The sequence below is a fragment of the Cupressus sempervirens genome, chromosome 11 (assembly GCF_028749045.1).
Source record: "Cupressus sempervirens isolate cs-2001-9-10 chromosome 11, ASM2874904v1, whole genome shotgun sequence".
In the NCBI taxonomy this organism is placed as follows: Eukaryota; Viridiplantae; Streptophyta; class Pinopsida; order Cupressales; family Cupressaceae; genus Cupressus; species Cupressus sempervirens.
Window position 1 is genome coordinate 184,070,760 of NC_143128.1, and position 17,448 is coordinate 184,088,207.

The following is a 17,448-nucleotide window of genomic DNA, read 5'->3' on the forward strand; positions in this document are numbered from 1 at the left end:
TTGTTCGCATTGTCAAAAGAAAGGACATGTAGACGGAAAGTGTTGGAAATTGCATCCAGAGTTGAAACCAAAGTGGTTTAAGAATAGTAAGGGTAAGCAAAAGTCTATAGCTATTGTTCAAGATCTTGGATCATATTTTGGTGATGAAGCAACCATATCAGTTGTGGGTTTGAGAGGTAAAGCTTTTGTTGATTCTATCACTGATGTTTCATGTGCTTCTACTCCTAAAAGTCATGTTGTTCCTGAAGATAGTAAAAGGTGTGAACTTTTTCATATAAGGGTGATTTCAAAGAACACTAAAATCGACACATTGATAGATAGTGGTTCCCAAGTTAATATGATTTTAGAAGAAATTGTTAAATAGTTGGGATTAGAAACTAAGCTACATAAGAGACCTTATCCACTAGGTTGGGTGTGCAATGATAACAGATTATGAGTTACTAAGCAATGTATGTTAAGATTTGCAATAACATCTAAGTTCATAGATGAGGTTGAGTTTGATGTGGTTCCACTTGATATCTATGGGATTGTGTTGGGTAGCCCATATTTATATGATAGGAAAGCTATCTTCTACAGGGAACATAACAAGTATCATTTGTTTAAAGATGGAATTGAATACATTATAAGAGCTCATCGCATGAAGAATGAAGGATCAATTGTAAACACATGACATTTGAAAATGATTGTAAATGCAAGCAGTAAACTAACTCTCATGTCTGCAGTAGCTAGGGAGGATCAGGTGCAAGCAGAATTGAGTCTTCAACCAGTCATGGTAAAAGAGGATTTGAACAATTCATTTTCTAATGGTGTTCCTATGCAGGGGATCTAGAAAGTTCATACTCTTTCCATTTCATCAGTTATTTTAGTTTTGTTGCTTCTATTTCTACTAGTTGGTACTATGTGGGTGATGGATGTAATAGTGGAAATTGGTGGATTTATGGTTGGTTGTATTAATAGTGTTATGTCATTCTTCATAATGTATTTGATGGCTCAGATATTCAGAATTCTAGCAGTTTGTACAGGTGATACAAGACAAGTAAGGCGAACATGTCCTCACTTCCATTCTATATAAAATAGACTTTTGGAGGTCCAAAAGCTTCTCAGTGGGGAGGAATGATCCAAGTGGATCCAAAAGGCCAAAAATTCAATAGTCTCATAATCTCTCAAATTCAACATCACTGCAAAGAGCTCAGAGAATGGAACCCGATGCAACTTGAATGGGCAAAAAAGGAGCTTGTATGTAGTAGTTACACTCAGTCAAAATTCTAGTCAACAAGTAGACCAGAGGGCTAGATAAGGGGTGAAATTAGACCATCTCAAAAGTGGTCAACAATGGATTTCAAAATGAAGAGCACGATGAAAGCTTTCCAATGGCATTCGTTTCGTCAAAAATGAAGATTGAATGTGAAAGTTATGATGGTTTGAAGTTTAGGTAAAAGTGTGGATTCTAATGATATTAGCATGACATCATAAGATCTTAAAGATAGGGAAAAAAATTCAAATTCAAATTCAAATGATTATTTAATTCAAATTAAAGGAATTAGTTGATGGGAGTTGAACTCTCAACCATTGCCCTCCTAAAAGTAAGGCCGACCAATGGGCTATTTACAAGATATTTGATGTTAAAGGAAGTATTGTTATATAGCCACAACAAATAGCCCACCCATTATTTTAAATAAGGGTTTTTGTTATCTTGTTTTAACTTTTAACCCCAAAAATTTGTAAAGGCTAAAGGGGTTAAATGAAAATGTAATTTTTTATGAGGGAGTTAAGGGGGTTATTTTGTTATTTCAAATTGGGCTATGTAATTATGGTGATGGTTATATGGTTTTAAGCCATTTTTGGATAAAATCATGTATAAAAAGGGGTGTAGTCCTTTTGTAAAGGCATTCTTCAATTAGAGCTTGGAAGGAAACTTTGCTCTTGGGAGAAGTTTTTTAATTCTTGATAGAGTTTGTAGGTGAGAGATTATTGTAAGCATGAAGTTATTATCTTCAAGTGCGAAACAGAGAGACTGTAAAGGCTGAAGCTTGTATGTTGTAAGAAGGTGTGTTTTGCTTGGCGACATTAATAAAGAGGTCCCCGAATTGAGAAGCAGACCCGGAGACGTAGTCCTAACCGAATGAACTCCGTTATCAAATTGTTTGCGTCTCTTCTATCTCTTTCTTATTTCTCTCATTTTTTTTAGTTATGTTCTTTATTTTATGTTATTAAACACATTGTTAATTTTAAGTGTTTAAAGCATAAATCTTCTTGTAATTTCAATGGTTGAAGATACATAACCACGCATTTATTGCAAGGATCAGGAAAATATATCTGATTAATAGGATTAAGTCATATTCTTATAGATCCTAAATTAGATCACTGTCATATGTCCTCGATGTATGTGAATTTTTCATATCTCTCCCTGTAATATGAGATGGGCCCTCAAATGGTTTACTAGCCCTTTTAATTTATGGTGCCCTTATTGTGTGATCCAATTTTCTTTCCTCATTTCCTCCGTATCTAACCTTTGACATGGCATTATTGCTTTATTATGTCGAAGGTGTACCTTCTTTAAAGAAATTCCATCCAATTTTGGATCGATGGCTATAGAGGCTCCAAATTTGTGTGTGACGATGGTTGACATCTTGGCCGTCTATTTTTCCTTGCTTTGGGGTCTGCTTGTTGTTAGGAGCTAGGATGTCTTTTTGGGCACCAATAGGATTTGTTGGTCAATGGAGCAAAGGGAAATGCTCTTGGGCCTGCCACCATGCATTCTTTGCTAGAGATCTTCTATTGGTAGGTGTTTTCATGGCACACTGTTGTTTACCAAATATCCTCTGGCCACTCTGGGGTGGGTATTTGTAGGATTTGTACTGAGTTTTTCACCGCATAGTGTGTTTGGCTAGATCTACATCAGCAAAGGTATGTATTTGTTTTCGTTTGATCTTTGTTCACTTTAGGTTATGATATGGTGTGATTATATGATACATTTTAATGGCCTATATTGAATTCCTCAATAAATATTTTCACAATGATGTTGACAAGCCTGGCATATTTAGGTCGAGACTTTCTTTACAACTTTATCAGTAATGGAATTTAAATTAGGAGAACCAACATCTTGAACAATTTCTTCCTATTCCATCTCATTCAAATTAATGGAATTCTCATTCTAAATAATTATGTGTATGTACTTTTATTAAAATTTAGGCACATGCACCCTTATACTCATTTGGCTTCCAAACATAAAGGAAACCAAAATTTCAAACAAGGACACAATCTTTCTACTCATTAGGCTCTAAATTAAAATTAGGGGCACCCCTACATCAACTTGCCTTATAAATTATAAGTTAAAAGATGGCTATGTGTGCGGCTACTCATGTTGTCTGCCATTTTTTTTTATAGGTCGGTGATAGCGGAGGACCCCAAGCCACCTATAGATTGTATTCCCTCTAGCATGCATGCTAGCTTCCTATTTGGTCCTCACTCCCTTTCAGATCACCTATATTTTACAATGAATACATAAGTTACAGATGAAGAGGATTTCAGATGAATAAGGAAATTCTTTAAATGAACTTTGTATGCTTTTTGAGTAGCTTGGTAATGTGAGCATTACTCTTCTAGGTAGATGGATTCATAGTGCATACAATGTTAAGCAACTTGTTCTAAGAATGGTGTTATGAGCATCACATAAAATGAGGATAATATAATAGTAGAAATGGTCTTTATGTTAATGTACCGTGGATGATAATATAATAGAATGATTTACCTAATCTTCTTGAGTACAAATTATTGTCTAAGATTTAGTTAATTAACTACTCTAATTACATAATTATGATCTTTCACTCTTTGATAACTTATGTGTTAGACTTTGTGTCTATAATATGTACATGTCTTAGATAAGACATGAAATGTTATTCATATTGTATCTTTTTTAATAAAATGGTGTTCTTGTATATCCCCAAAATCTTCTAAGTGAGATTATTATTAATGACATAAAACATTCTTTACTACGGAACTGCTACTTTTTAGTCATGTCCATATTTTGTTGACGTATCATACAAGTGTACAATCAACACATGGAATGTCTTGTTTTGACTAGTATAAAACTAGACATACAATAGAGAATAGAAGACTAATATAATAATCTTGTGTCTCTTACATACACACCATTGCTAAAAAATGAATAGAATTATGAATTGATTTTCTCTCAGATTGCAAAGACAGATATGACGCTGCTAATAAACTGTCTTCAACCTCCTAATTTTTAATGCTTTTTTGCATGAAAAGTTTTTAAAGAAATAATTTCTTGGTCGGTGGAGGACACGTCATGGCCACAATGTGGCTTTGACTTTATGGAAGAGGATTATTTGAATAGTTTTAAGAAATATGAATTTTATAATTCCTAAAAATTATATATTCAACATTAGTCACATCTGTTATTTTTGTTGCAAGATTGGAGGATGCTTTTTAGTTATGTATTAAAATATTAGAATATCTCCATCCTTCATTTCAATTATATTAGGTTAGGGTTGTTAACAATTGTTATCAAGGTTGAAATGTAACAATTAATAATTAAAAGGTTAATTAGAGTTACTATTATGATGGTTTTTCAAAATATTGATAGTTTTATGAAGTCTTTCAATAAATAGAGAATTTGACAATTCATCCATACTTATTGTGAGGTTACTATTTCCATGGACTTAATGGGACATTTGTCTTCTAAAGAGAACTAATAATTGTTACTATGCATTTATAATATCAAATATATTGCAGGAATTTTGGGCCTAACAACTTATTTGGGATTTATGAATTCAACTTCCATAAAATAGGGGCAAGTGTCTACATTTCTTGAGCAGTTGAGGCAATTGGTCAACTCTATGGCCAATTTGCTAAGTTGATAGGTTGCTATGTTGTTGGAAGTATTGGAAACAAAGAAAATGTTATGTTAACTGATTAATAGTTTTTTGGTTATTTTATATACAATCTCATTACTCCATTAGAACTACATTGTTTAAATATCTAAATCAATTAGAACTACACATCTTGACAAATAAGGAGGTTTCTAATGAGCTACTTAAGGTGAATATATAATGGATATAGATGTTTAAACAATATAGCCTTTAAAAGCATATAAAAAGGAGGTGACTACCAATGAGCTACTAAAGTATATAGACTCTTTTACAAAGTAGGATCCATTGCATTAGTGAATCCAGAATCTGAGAAGTGCTTGGTATCCAAAATGCATATAAGGATGCTTCTTGAAAAATATATAACCTCAAGCTATCCAACTTGAAAATCAAATAACCTCAAGATTTTGACCTTTGACCAATCAGATTTCCACCTTCAACCAATCATGAAAATTTGACTTTTTGTCTTTCTAAATCATGGAAACCCCTACTCTTGATTATTTGGAAAATTTCTATTTTCCATACTTCAGAATTATGACTTCACAATTGGCAGCCAAAAACTATTGCAATGGATTCAGGCAAGTATGAATTGTACTTTCTCCATTTTTCGCTTTATGATGAATTGTATTATCATTGCAAAAATCATGTTCTATATAATCAAAGTAAATCACAAAATATGCAACTTTATGACACGTAATTTTTTGGTATTTCATAACATACTAGTTTAACTATAGGAAGTGCAAAATAGGTACAAAAAATTGATGTATATTAAAAAAAAAACTTGATCCAAAGCAAGTTATTGGAAAATACAAGTGATTTACAACATCTTGTCTATGATTACTAAAGTACGTATTTAGTATTAATGATACATGCTTTTTATCATCTTGCTACTTGAGAAACTGATTACTAAAGCACATATTTACATGCTTTTTATCATCTTGCTACCTGAGAAATTAAAATAAGCTTGTTATATAATATGGTGCCATTTGTTTAAATTTTCCTTTTGAATTTGGTATTTTGTATTTGTTTAAAGTTAATTCAAATGGAATCCCATCCAATATAATGGATTTATACATTCCTTATTCTCATATTCACTTTAGGGTGATTAGTTGTCTATACATGACATATGCCTTTGTACTTGTTGAGTAATATTCTTTAACTAAACTCAATCCTAGTTTTTAAAGAAATTAATTCGATACGATCCAGATCTCTTGGCCTTGTATTTATTTTAACTTTAAGTATGTAGGTATTTATTTTTCCCTTTGTGAATGTAAGGAATATAGATGAATATTATAGGTTGCAAATTAGATGTTGGATTTTTGTCATATTTGACTTGTTCAAATTTTGGATTGTAAAATAGCTTAAATATTGAATAGATTTATGACTCTCCTTTTCACCTTAGATTTGTGGCTACTTATTCTTGGTCTAGATGGTAGAGATCCATCTTCTAAGTATTATCACATTGTTATTTAGATTGGTTTCATTTTTATTTTTTTCCTTGTTACTAATGTCAATAATAAATGCATTCTTTTAACATAGTTTCTTTGATCTCTAAATTCACATATCTATTAGTTATTAAAGGAGGATAGTCTTTTTGCACTCTAAGCTATGATTTTGGGCATAATTGTAATGTGACAATTATAGACTTCTAAGATTCATTTTTCTTTAATCTAGTATCCTATATCCATATTGATTCATTGGTGTTTTTGCTATTCTATCTAACCATTAGGATATAAAAGCTAGATGTCCCTAGTAATATCATGTTTAGGTTTATATAGGTGAGCATATTACATTCCAAACCTAGAACAAATAGAAGAGTCTATGGAACATTGTGTATTATGGAATGGATTTCAACTTTTTTCTCTCTAATATATTGGCTATTTTTGGAGATTTTATCCATATACCAATTACATTCATGAAATTTGCAGTGCAATCCTAAGTACTGCATTTATGAAAAATCTTTATTTCTATATTTAACTTGTTTAATTTCTATATTCCAATATGAATCAAATCAATATAGTGAAATTTTTTTCCTAAATTATGTTTATTAGTGTATCCAATAATCCAATTGATAATGTTATTTATGACTATCACCATCTCAACTATAGTTCATGATTATGCCCTGAATCTAATTTAATGTAAGGAATTATCTTGGAGATCTATAGTTTGATATGAATCAAAGGAATACAGAAAAATTTTCTTTTCCTCAATTATGTCTATTAGTGGATCCAATGATCTAATTGATAATGCTACTTGACCATCACCATCTCAAGCATACTTCCTGACTATTGCACAAATCTGATAATTATGTTTCTTTTGATTGAAATGCATAAGAGTTTTCTTATATGTGAATTACAAATAGCCCATGATTGTGAATGATGGAAACCATATCTAAGAGTTTCGGTCTCATTTTTATTAAAAGGAAGAGGACCCTTCTCATATGTGAGTTACAAATAGCCCAAGATTGCAAATGATGGAAACCACATATATGATTTTGGTTACTCGTTTCTAGTAAAATGTAGAAGAGTCTTTGTGTTGTGAATTAAAAATTGCCCAAGATTGTGAATGATGAAAACCATATCTACAAGTTTGGGTACTCATTTCTATGTGCTTAGGGACATTTCCATTGTTTCTAAGATGAAAATGGTCATAGTCACATTTGATTTCACATCTTTCCATGGAAGATTGCATTAATGATTTCTACAATGTTTGTTACCCTTTCATGATTTTTATAGCTATTTATTCTTTATCATTTATTTATAGGAGTATACCCTGATTTTTTTTTCTTCTATAAATTGAATCTAGATGTTAAAGCCATCATCAATAATAGTGTTAGAAATCAAAGCTAAAATGGAAATTTATCACAAAAGGCAATTACAAGTTATTAATTTATATATTGCCTTCACTTGGTAAATTTTCACACTAATTAGACTGCACTATCTCTTGTTGGGTGCTCTTCATTACTTCCTAGGTGACGAATAATGCTTTGAAAAAAACTTGATCAGACAAAAGAAATTTTATTGACCTCTAATATTGAATATATAACTCACTCCTTATGAAACCAAATATTTTGATACTTGCATTCTCAAAATGTAAAGGTGAACATAACATGTTTACATATTTAAAATTAATATCTTAAGTCTCTATATTCTACAAATTCTAGCCTAACTTACATGAGAACAATGGATTGTAACACATGAAACACATCAAATCCAATAGTGTTGGTGTAGAATACATGAAGCATGGGTTATGCATGGAACTAGAAAGTAATGAATATTGCATATATCCAGATTTAGAGATTTTTAGGATATCCAAATCAATGCAAAATTTTCAAAGGAACTTAGATGTCAAATATAATTCTACTTGGTTTTTATAATTATCACTGCACAAAAAAAATGTCTTTCTATCATTGCCATGATAATCTTGTAGTTTAATATAGTTTTTGGGTATTTGAATACATGTATACAATTCCAATTCAAACAAAATGGTTGCTTCTTTGAAAACTTATAAGACACAAAATTCTACATGCTAACAAGTAAGCCTTCTACATTTAGTAAATTACTTGTCACCAACTTTCATACCTTCCACTACATGCATTTTTGTAGCTTGCTACATATTGTCTAAAAAGTGGTAAATCAAAGGTAAATCAAAATATATTCTATTTTACTTGTTATGTCATTATACAGAGATTCAGGTTCCAATTGTTTAAAACACATCTATTTCTACATATTTGATCTTCCATGGTTGTGAATGCCACACCTGAAGAAGAAATTGCTTGAGGAGTTTAAGACAACTTACAAAATAAATATTGTGATATGCTACAATTGAGCAATATTGTAAAAGGTAAGATCATCTCTAACTAGAATAGAAAAAATAATATTTTTTATTCACATATCTTATCTATCTTATGCATCCCTAAGTTCCTTTTGTTTCACTTATATTAGTTTGTGGAAATGTTTTCACCATGGATATGATGAGATATTAAGAAAGATTCTTTAAGAAATGTAATGAGTGTGCTGATTTTTCAGAATCATTAATCTAGTCCAAAAGAAAATCCACAAACTCTTTTATGGGAAAGCTAATTACCATACCTATTGATTTAGATTATGATCAACTTATTTTATGTAGATTAATTTGTATTGAAATAGCTATTGCAAGTTTTTTTTGCCAAACTTTATTGTGGTTTAAAGATTCTTTTTTGGAGGTTTCATTGTTTAGTTCATCTTCATTTCATACATTGCCTATTGGACATTGCTAGAGTAACACAAATCATTTCCATAGTTCACTCTCTTGATAACTTGGGTAGAATTCTAGAAATTTTTACTAATATTAATAAAGGTTTAATTATTATAGTATGAGGAAAAATAAGTGAGATATTGTTTGAAAGGAAAATGATTTGTGCAGTTTAGTATGACTTCAAATTTGTTAAAGGTGCAATCTTTAGTATTTGGAAAAACCTTTCTAAATGGGAATTTTCTATCCTCAAAACCCACTTTGTTTTGTTAACCAACTAGAAAATGTCCACCTTGTAAAATTGAAATAGAACTAAATACAAGAAAATGAAGGAAAGCATCACAAATAGTGATCACAATGGACATCTCTACCTACTTAAGAATCTACCTTTTCTAGTGAACCCTATCCTCCTACTTTAAGGACATATTTTCTTCTTCTAATCACATTGTGCACTATATTTCTAAGAGAAACTTTCAAGTTTTATGCATCATTGGACATGTTTGTAGGTGTCCAATGAGAAAGCTTTTATAAAAATTGTCTCTCATTGTGAAACCATGTAAAAATTTCTTTGTACATTGTTTGATGCTCAACCTCTTTTGTTGTGCAGATATGTTGCAAAGAAGGACATTTATGGTGAACAACTTCTTGGAACACATAGACCTCCACAACATCCACCAACAAGAAATATCTATAGGAATAACAAGAAAGTAGACCTACAACAAATGAGACTAATAACATACTGGACATTGTCAATGCATAATTTTACCCACCTCTACAGAGATCTATATGCCTAACAAAATTTGACATGTAGAACATGCAATTATAGAGAAATACACCATATACCGAGAAAGTTAGGGTTCTGGAACCAACCTCAATACCATTAGAAGAGGAGTACACCAATATCCTACACTGAATAGGAAAAATGTGGCTAGAAAATATGCTTCACATGCCACAGACCAATACCATTAGTCTACATGAAATGCACTACCACAATTGCATGTAGTGTGTATTATGTGCATCTAAATCAAACACCCTATGGAACAAAAAAATTGTACAAAGAGGGGGTCGACAAGACAATTTTTTAGCATTGAAACTACATGAAGGACTCTCCACAATTGTCCAAGACTAGATACCTCTATGGACCAATCTTAATTGTACATTCTATCCAACACAAAATCTTATAAAAGGAAATTGGGGTGTCCAATGTCACACAATTGAGAATCTCTAATGGTTTGAAATGATCAAAATCACATAACTAAATGATATAATCATGTTCCCATAACAAAGCTCCCAATTTTTGTATGGGTTGGGGAAATATTGGAAGAGGTTATGTAGTCCAAGCTTACACCTAGTTATTGCATATTTGATGTAGATACATTATTTGCTATTACCAATTACAAATATTTTCCTACATAGCAACTACAAAATGTCAAAGCCTAGTGAAATTCTATTGTTTGTTTAACTTACGTACACATATTGATTTCTAAAATTGTATGACATTGTAATAATGTCTAAAAAAATCATGTGTTCCTTTAAATTTTATCTTCAAACCCATATCTATTTAAAAATTGCATATTTAATTATTTTATTCTCAATCTATGTCTACTTATTCCATCTTTCATTCTCTTGTAATATACAATCACCAAACTATTTAATTGCACTATTTACTCTTTTAGCTTAACAAGATGAATTATCGATATCTTTTCTACTGAATTAAATTATACCATTTCTTTTACAAACACTTCAAACCAAACACAACAAACCCCTAAACATTTCTTTGGCATACCCATCGCACTTTCCAGTGTGATTGCTAGTTTATATGATGGTGTGGTTCTACCATTAGGCAATGTTTTTTGGTGGTCCCCTTCCATTAATATGCTCCCTAAACTAAAAAATTGCATTAACAATATTGTTGAACATTAATATTAACTATTAATGTTTAACAATACTAGTTCCTAGAGTGAAAAATATTACTTAATAATAGTTTGTTTGAATATTCATTTTATATTTGTTAATCTATAAATTAAATTTACTAATTAAATACGGGTTTGGGTATGTAGACAATGTTAGAAGGAGATATATATTTGAAACATATTGTATTGTTTATAGATAAGTCCAAGGATTATGACATAGATAAACTCATAAGCTTGATTTTTGAAAGCACAATTCAACATCCATGATTAATTGATTTCCTGTACCATCTACTATTCATTAAATAGTAATTTGATAAGATAATATTTGTTGGTGCATATCAGATAATCTCAATTGGTAAGATAACTTTCATCTATTCACATTAAGGTCAATTTGTTTATTAGTGACTTAATTTCTACCAAGCTCTACAGTTGCTACCAATCATATCATTCATCTAGCAGTGATAACCGAGTGTTTCAGTTGCTACCAAGCTAAATAGTTAGATTGTAGTGCTTGCCAAGTTCTACCATGTCTACCAAGCTTTAGAGGTAAAGCACAATGTTACCTCAGCCCAACAAAGTCTATCGATATTTCTAGTAGAAATGATGAAGATCTTAGTGTTAACCACACTCTGTAGTGTTAACCAAGTATATTAGTGTCTACCAAGCTCACATTGTTAACAAAGAGAATCCAGTGTTGATCGATTTATGTAGTATCAACCAAGTAATTCATTATCTACCGAGTTTCTTAGTGTTCATCGAGTCATATTGTGCTAATCGAGTTTGTGCTACTTGAAGTGATCAGTATGGACCGAGCTTCAACATCAATGAGTGCTAGAGTCTACCAAGTGTTGACAACATTTTCCAAGTGTCAGAACATCACTGAATTTGTCTTCAGAACTTGATTTACATCAATTGGTTGACTCTGTGAATTATGATGAATTTGGTATTGTAGCCGACTCCAGAAGGTAATCAAGTGGATTGGTATATATGTAATGTATTGTATCATATCCAAATGTATTAAGTAATATGTATGAAAATAAGTAAGAAGCAGATGAGTGTGAATTGAAGAAGACTACAAGAAATATATGGTATAACAGAGACTTATCTATCATAGTTAGGTGATCATTGCAATTCAAGGAATCTCTTTCAGCAAATCAAAGTTGTAGATCAAAGATCAGTAATTGATTTTTACTAATAGGTGCATTAGTCAAACCCTTTAACCAAGTGGAATTAACTGTATTTTTCTAAAATCTTGTAACAGAATGCATACTTCATGTATATTTGTAAATCCTTTAACAAGGTGGACCTAATAGTCCTTATTGCTCCTAACAAGGCAAATCACCAGAAGTGGTCAATTGTAAGCCCTAACCAAGTGAAAACCACAATGGGGTCGATACCCAACTATGCACTAATCTGAAAGTTCATTATCAATAAAAATATCAAGCACCAGTAACGATAGAGGCCGAGCAATGCAAAGTTTATATAAAAGTTAGGAATGAAATCAAGTTTTAGAAAAAATGATTACTAAGCCGACTCAAAAGGTATATTTAAGTTTTGAAAGAGGTCTTAATAGAACATTTAATACTTGTTGAGTTTTTTACAAAAAATTTACATGGCGTGGATCATATATCCCCATGTGTATGTTCAACAATAAGGATGAAGAGGCAAAACATGGGACCATCTAGAAGACTCTTCATGGAATCTCTATATAAAAATGATCTTAACCTAGATCAAGAGAATGTGAGAGATGAGAAAGTGGTTATGTTTGTGCATATGAAGTTTAGAGAGAAGGAGATCAAAAGTCATTCAAGGGTTCTGTTATCATCTAAAAGAACAAGTGACTTATTCGTAAGCAGTGAAAGTGGAAGGGAAAGACAAGAGTATTAGATTAGAGGAGAGGACCAATTAGTAAGGAGAATACTTGAAATCAGCTTGAAGAGAAAACCAAGAGTCAGGTACCGAGTCAATTTTAACAGACTTGAAGCAAGGTAAATCTCTTAATAGAGTGGTCTTAATAGATCTTTGTAAATATCCTAACAGAGTCCTCATTTAGCTGTGTAAGTGTTAGATCCTCTAACTAGGTCAAACCTAATAGTTTCTTAAGTCTTTAATAGGACATACACCTTATAGAGTAGATCATATATTATAGTCAAACATTGTAACTTTAATTGGCTAACTTTATTATTGTAGTAGTGAAGATTTGTGGGTGTCATCCCCTCCCTAGTTTTACCATCACTTTGTAGTGTTTTTGGGTAAAAAATATTGTGTTATGTGTTATTACTTTCATGCATGTGATTGAATTGATTTACATGTTACAACAAGTTTACATTTATTGTATTACATGCATAAGTTATTATTGGATGTGGATAAATTTGTGAAAAGGTATAAATGGTTATAGATCCTGATTCATCCTCTCTCTTAATATCTAGTTTACTCCTCCATAAATGAACTGTTAGGAGATTCTAATCCTATTAGGAGTTGTACAAGGAAAAAAGACCCAGTGTCCTAACAGATTCAGGGCAAGACCACCAAACTCATTGTCCAACTAGTCTCTATATTATTCCTTGTAGAATAATAGAAATTAATGATCTTGAACTCCTCCATCATCTTTACTAGACCAATCCTCTTCTTATCACAATACCAAATCACCAACTTCACATCAAAATAATCCCTTGGATCTCTTATTTGCATTTACCAACTTCGTATATCACTTGCACAATTTGCACTTGCACTTTTATTCTCATCAAAATACACACTTCACCACAAGGAAAACAACCTTCTTTTATACCATATCCTCAAAATAATTACTTGAGTCAGCCTTGACATTTTCCCAATTAGTTATAATAGGACCTCATTAAGATATTACAATTAGACAACACTATCGACTTATAGTCTTCACAAATTTTCACATGTGTGACTACTAATCTTGTCCACTTCTAATGTCATCACCAGGATATCTACTGTCACTATCTAGTTGCACTCATCACAATTCTATGCCTATAAAGAGATACAATCCAAAAATCAAAAACCACTTACTAGTTACTCTGTTTGTTTACTCTCTTCTCTAATTCATTAATAACTTCCACATGTCTCTGATTCTCTCTATGCACACTTGTCCAATTTATCAAGAAATAATGTAGAATACTTCTTCAAATGCATTCAACCTAATTATCAATACACAGTCTATACGACCTTGTTCTTTGTCTACTATTTTTCCATTCTTCATAGAAACAATGCTATGTTGAATCAATGACAAACATAGTCATGAATGCAATATGTCAATCATGCACACAATCTCTCCAATGATTAGGATTCTCCCCCAAAGGAATACCACCAGCATTCATGCTGACACATATTTCATTGACTCTTAACAGGGTCCATCCTTTAACAAAGAACTTATATATTAGTACATCATTTTCTGGGTACCACCCCCACCGAGGTTTTCCCTCTGATCAAGGGTTTCCCTCATTAAAAAATTTGGTGTTATTATGTATGGTGATATTTCTATTGTTTTTGCAGCTACTCTTTACATATTTTTGAATTAATAAGGATATTGAGAGTTGTTTTAATTGCATAATTGATTCACTCCCTTCCCCTCTCTGCTATATTGCTTGACTTTACTTTCTAACAATCTTAACCTAGAGGAACTAATTGACTAAATCAGTGAATTGGAATTATATTTTGAGTGCAAAGATATCAAAGATACCAAGATGGTTAAATTTGTGAAGGAAAAGTTGAAGGGTAATGCAAAAAATTGGTATACAATATTAAGTTTGAGAAAAATAGACAAGGAAATGAGAAAAATAATAGATGAGATCAGATGATGGATAGATTGAAGAGGCAATTCGTTCTTGTCAATTATGAGCTCAATCTACTAAAGAAAATGAAGGGTTAAAGTAATAAGGAAGATTTATTTAGGAGTCTACAAAAGAGTAATATCGAGTCCTCATCAGAACAAGCCATGGGGAAGTCGACAAGGAGAAAGTTGCCTGTTACCTTAATGTGTTAAGGCCAAGTATTCACAAGCAATTGAATCTAGTTAGAATGAGTAATATTGAAGAGGCATACCAATTTTCCTTAAGGATGGAAGAAAATTTAAACAATAAGTTTGAAAGAAAGAAAGGTAGACAAGGTCATGGTGGAAGATCCAACATACACTCTTATGGAGGCCAAAATGAAAACTAGAAAAGGAATGATAAGGCCAATAGAATTTAGATTCAGAGGGGAAATAATTTCAACCATTCCCATAATCAAAATAACAAGGATCAAAGAGGAAGACAAAGAGGTCAAGAACCAGGAGGAGGATGCTTTTGTGGGACTTATTTCCATTGTGGAGAAGAAGGGTCCAACAAAGCTTATGAGTGTCCTCAACATCAAGGGAGAACCAAAAAAAGACTTGAGGTAAATGCATAAGTTGCATGTATAGATGAATATTCTAAATCATCACATTTTGAAGATGCTAAAAGAGGAGAAGTCTTGGTTACTAGAAGAGCCTTGATGAGTGATGAGAATGAATTGAAATAAATGAAGAATTTTTTTTACACCACTTGCAAATTTAATGGTAAAATATGCAATGTCATGAGTGATAAGGTAGCACATATAATCTTGTTTATGAGGAAATGGTTAAGTAATTGAATTTATACAAAAAGAAGCATCTGAATCCCTACTAAATTGTTTAGTTGCAAATAGATCATAAGGCCTTGGTAAATGAACAAGGTTTGCTAAACTTTAATATTAGTAACTATCATGATGAGGTTTTCCATGATATTGTGCTATGGATGTTTGTTTTTTATTGTGGGAAATGCCCTAATAGTTTGATTGTCATGAAATACATGATAGGTATGCAAACACGTATTCTTTGACAAGGGCAGAGTTTGACACAACCTAAAACCATAGAAGGAAGAAGAAGAAAATGTATGTAGTAATGGAAAAATATCTTTGGTTGATGAAAGGAAGTTCCTAGAATTTAGGAGTCATGAACATTTTTGTTTTTCTTTAATTCCAAAAGATGGTAAAGAGGAAGTGGAAGATTTACCTATAGATTTGTTGGATGAGTTTTAGAATATTGTATTCAATAATGTTCTTGATGGATGAACACACATGGAAAAGATAAGTTATAAGATGGACTTGATTCCAAGCAACAATCAACAAAATAAGGCAACACATAGAATGCCAGTGGTAAAAGTGAAGAGTTGAACAAAAAAATGCAAGAGATATTATAGAAAGTGCTGATTTGAGAGAGTTTGAGTCCATGCGTTGTATCAATAGGTGTAGCACCAAGAAAAATGGAGAATGGAGGATGTGTATAGATTCTTGAGCTATCAATAGGATCACTATCAAGTAAAGAGTTCCCTTGCCAAGGATGGATGATATTTGGATGGTTTGAGTGGATATATGTATTTTACAAAGGCATATTTGAAGAGTGGATATCACAAATTTGTAGATCCAAGAAGGAGATGAATGTAATATAACCTTCAAGGAAAAGGAGGGATTCTATGAGTGGATAGTCATTACTTTTGGGCCAAGCAATACACCAAGCACATTTGTGTGACTCATGAATGAGACATTAAAAGAATTTTTGGGTAAGTTTATCATTGTTTATTTAGATGATAATTTTATTTTTAGTAAGATGTTAGAAGATAATATAATGCACATTCAAAGGTTTTTTCAGAAGTTTAGAGAAAAGAAACTATTAATTAATCTAAAGTACAACTTTGTGAAGGAGTTACTATATCTGAAAAAAATTAGTATGAACAAAAGGTCCAAAAATGGACCTAGAGAAGCAAATGACTATCCTTGAATGACTTATCCAGAGGAGCACTGGTGAGGTAAGATATTTTCATGGTTTGGATAGATTTTACAAAAAATACTATCACAAGTTTTATAAGTGTATGTGGACCCTTTACTAACATAATGAGAGGGGATATGAAAGAGTTTAAGTAGGCTACTTGAGTAGACAAAAGTTTTGATGTGTTGAAATAGAAAGTTACATAACAACTTGTTCTAGCACTTCCAGATGTTAATAAGGTGTTTCAAGTAAATAGAGAAGCTAGTGGAAAAGCTATTGGAGCTATTTTAAGCATTGTAGACTTTTCATAAGCCAATTTTTGGTTAACTTGTTAGGCATTTTTGAGTTGACTCATCAACCATTTCTGAAGATTGACTCATTAAGTATACTTAGGGTTTAATTTTTTTTAAGCTAAGACAAGTCATCTAATATTATCTTAAGGATTTTCCTAATTTAAATTTGTATCTTCTTGTTATGGTATCGAGTTGTAAGTAGAGATTGAAGATTTTAATAGGTTAAAGTTATTGGATAATGATATTGGAATTTCTTTTTGATGGGCATAGGCCAACGATTTTGTGAACCATGTTAAATATTTGTGTCTTGTGTTTTCTTGTGGGCTTTA

General features: G+C 31.7%; 1 protein-coding gene across 1 annotated transcript in view; it reads left to right on the forward strand.

Moving 5' to 3' along the window:
• Window positions 1-17,448, forward strand: part of LOC149528810 (pentatricopeptide repeat-containing protein At4g33990-like) — a 79,217-nt gene that overhangs the window by 51,540 nt on the left and 10,229 nt on the right. The gene's annotated exons all lie outside the window — the stretch shown is intronic.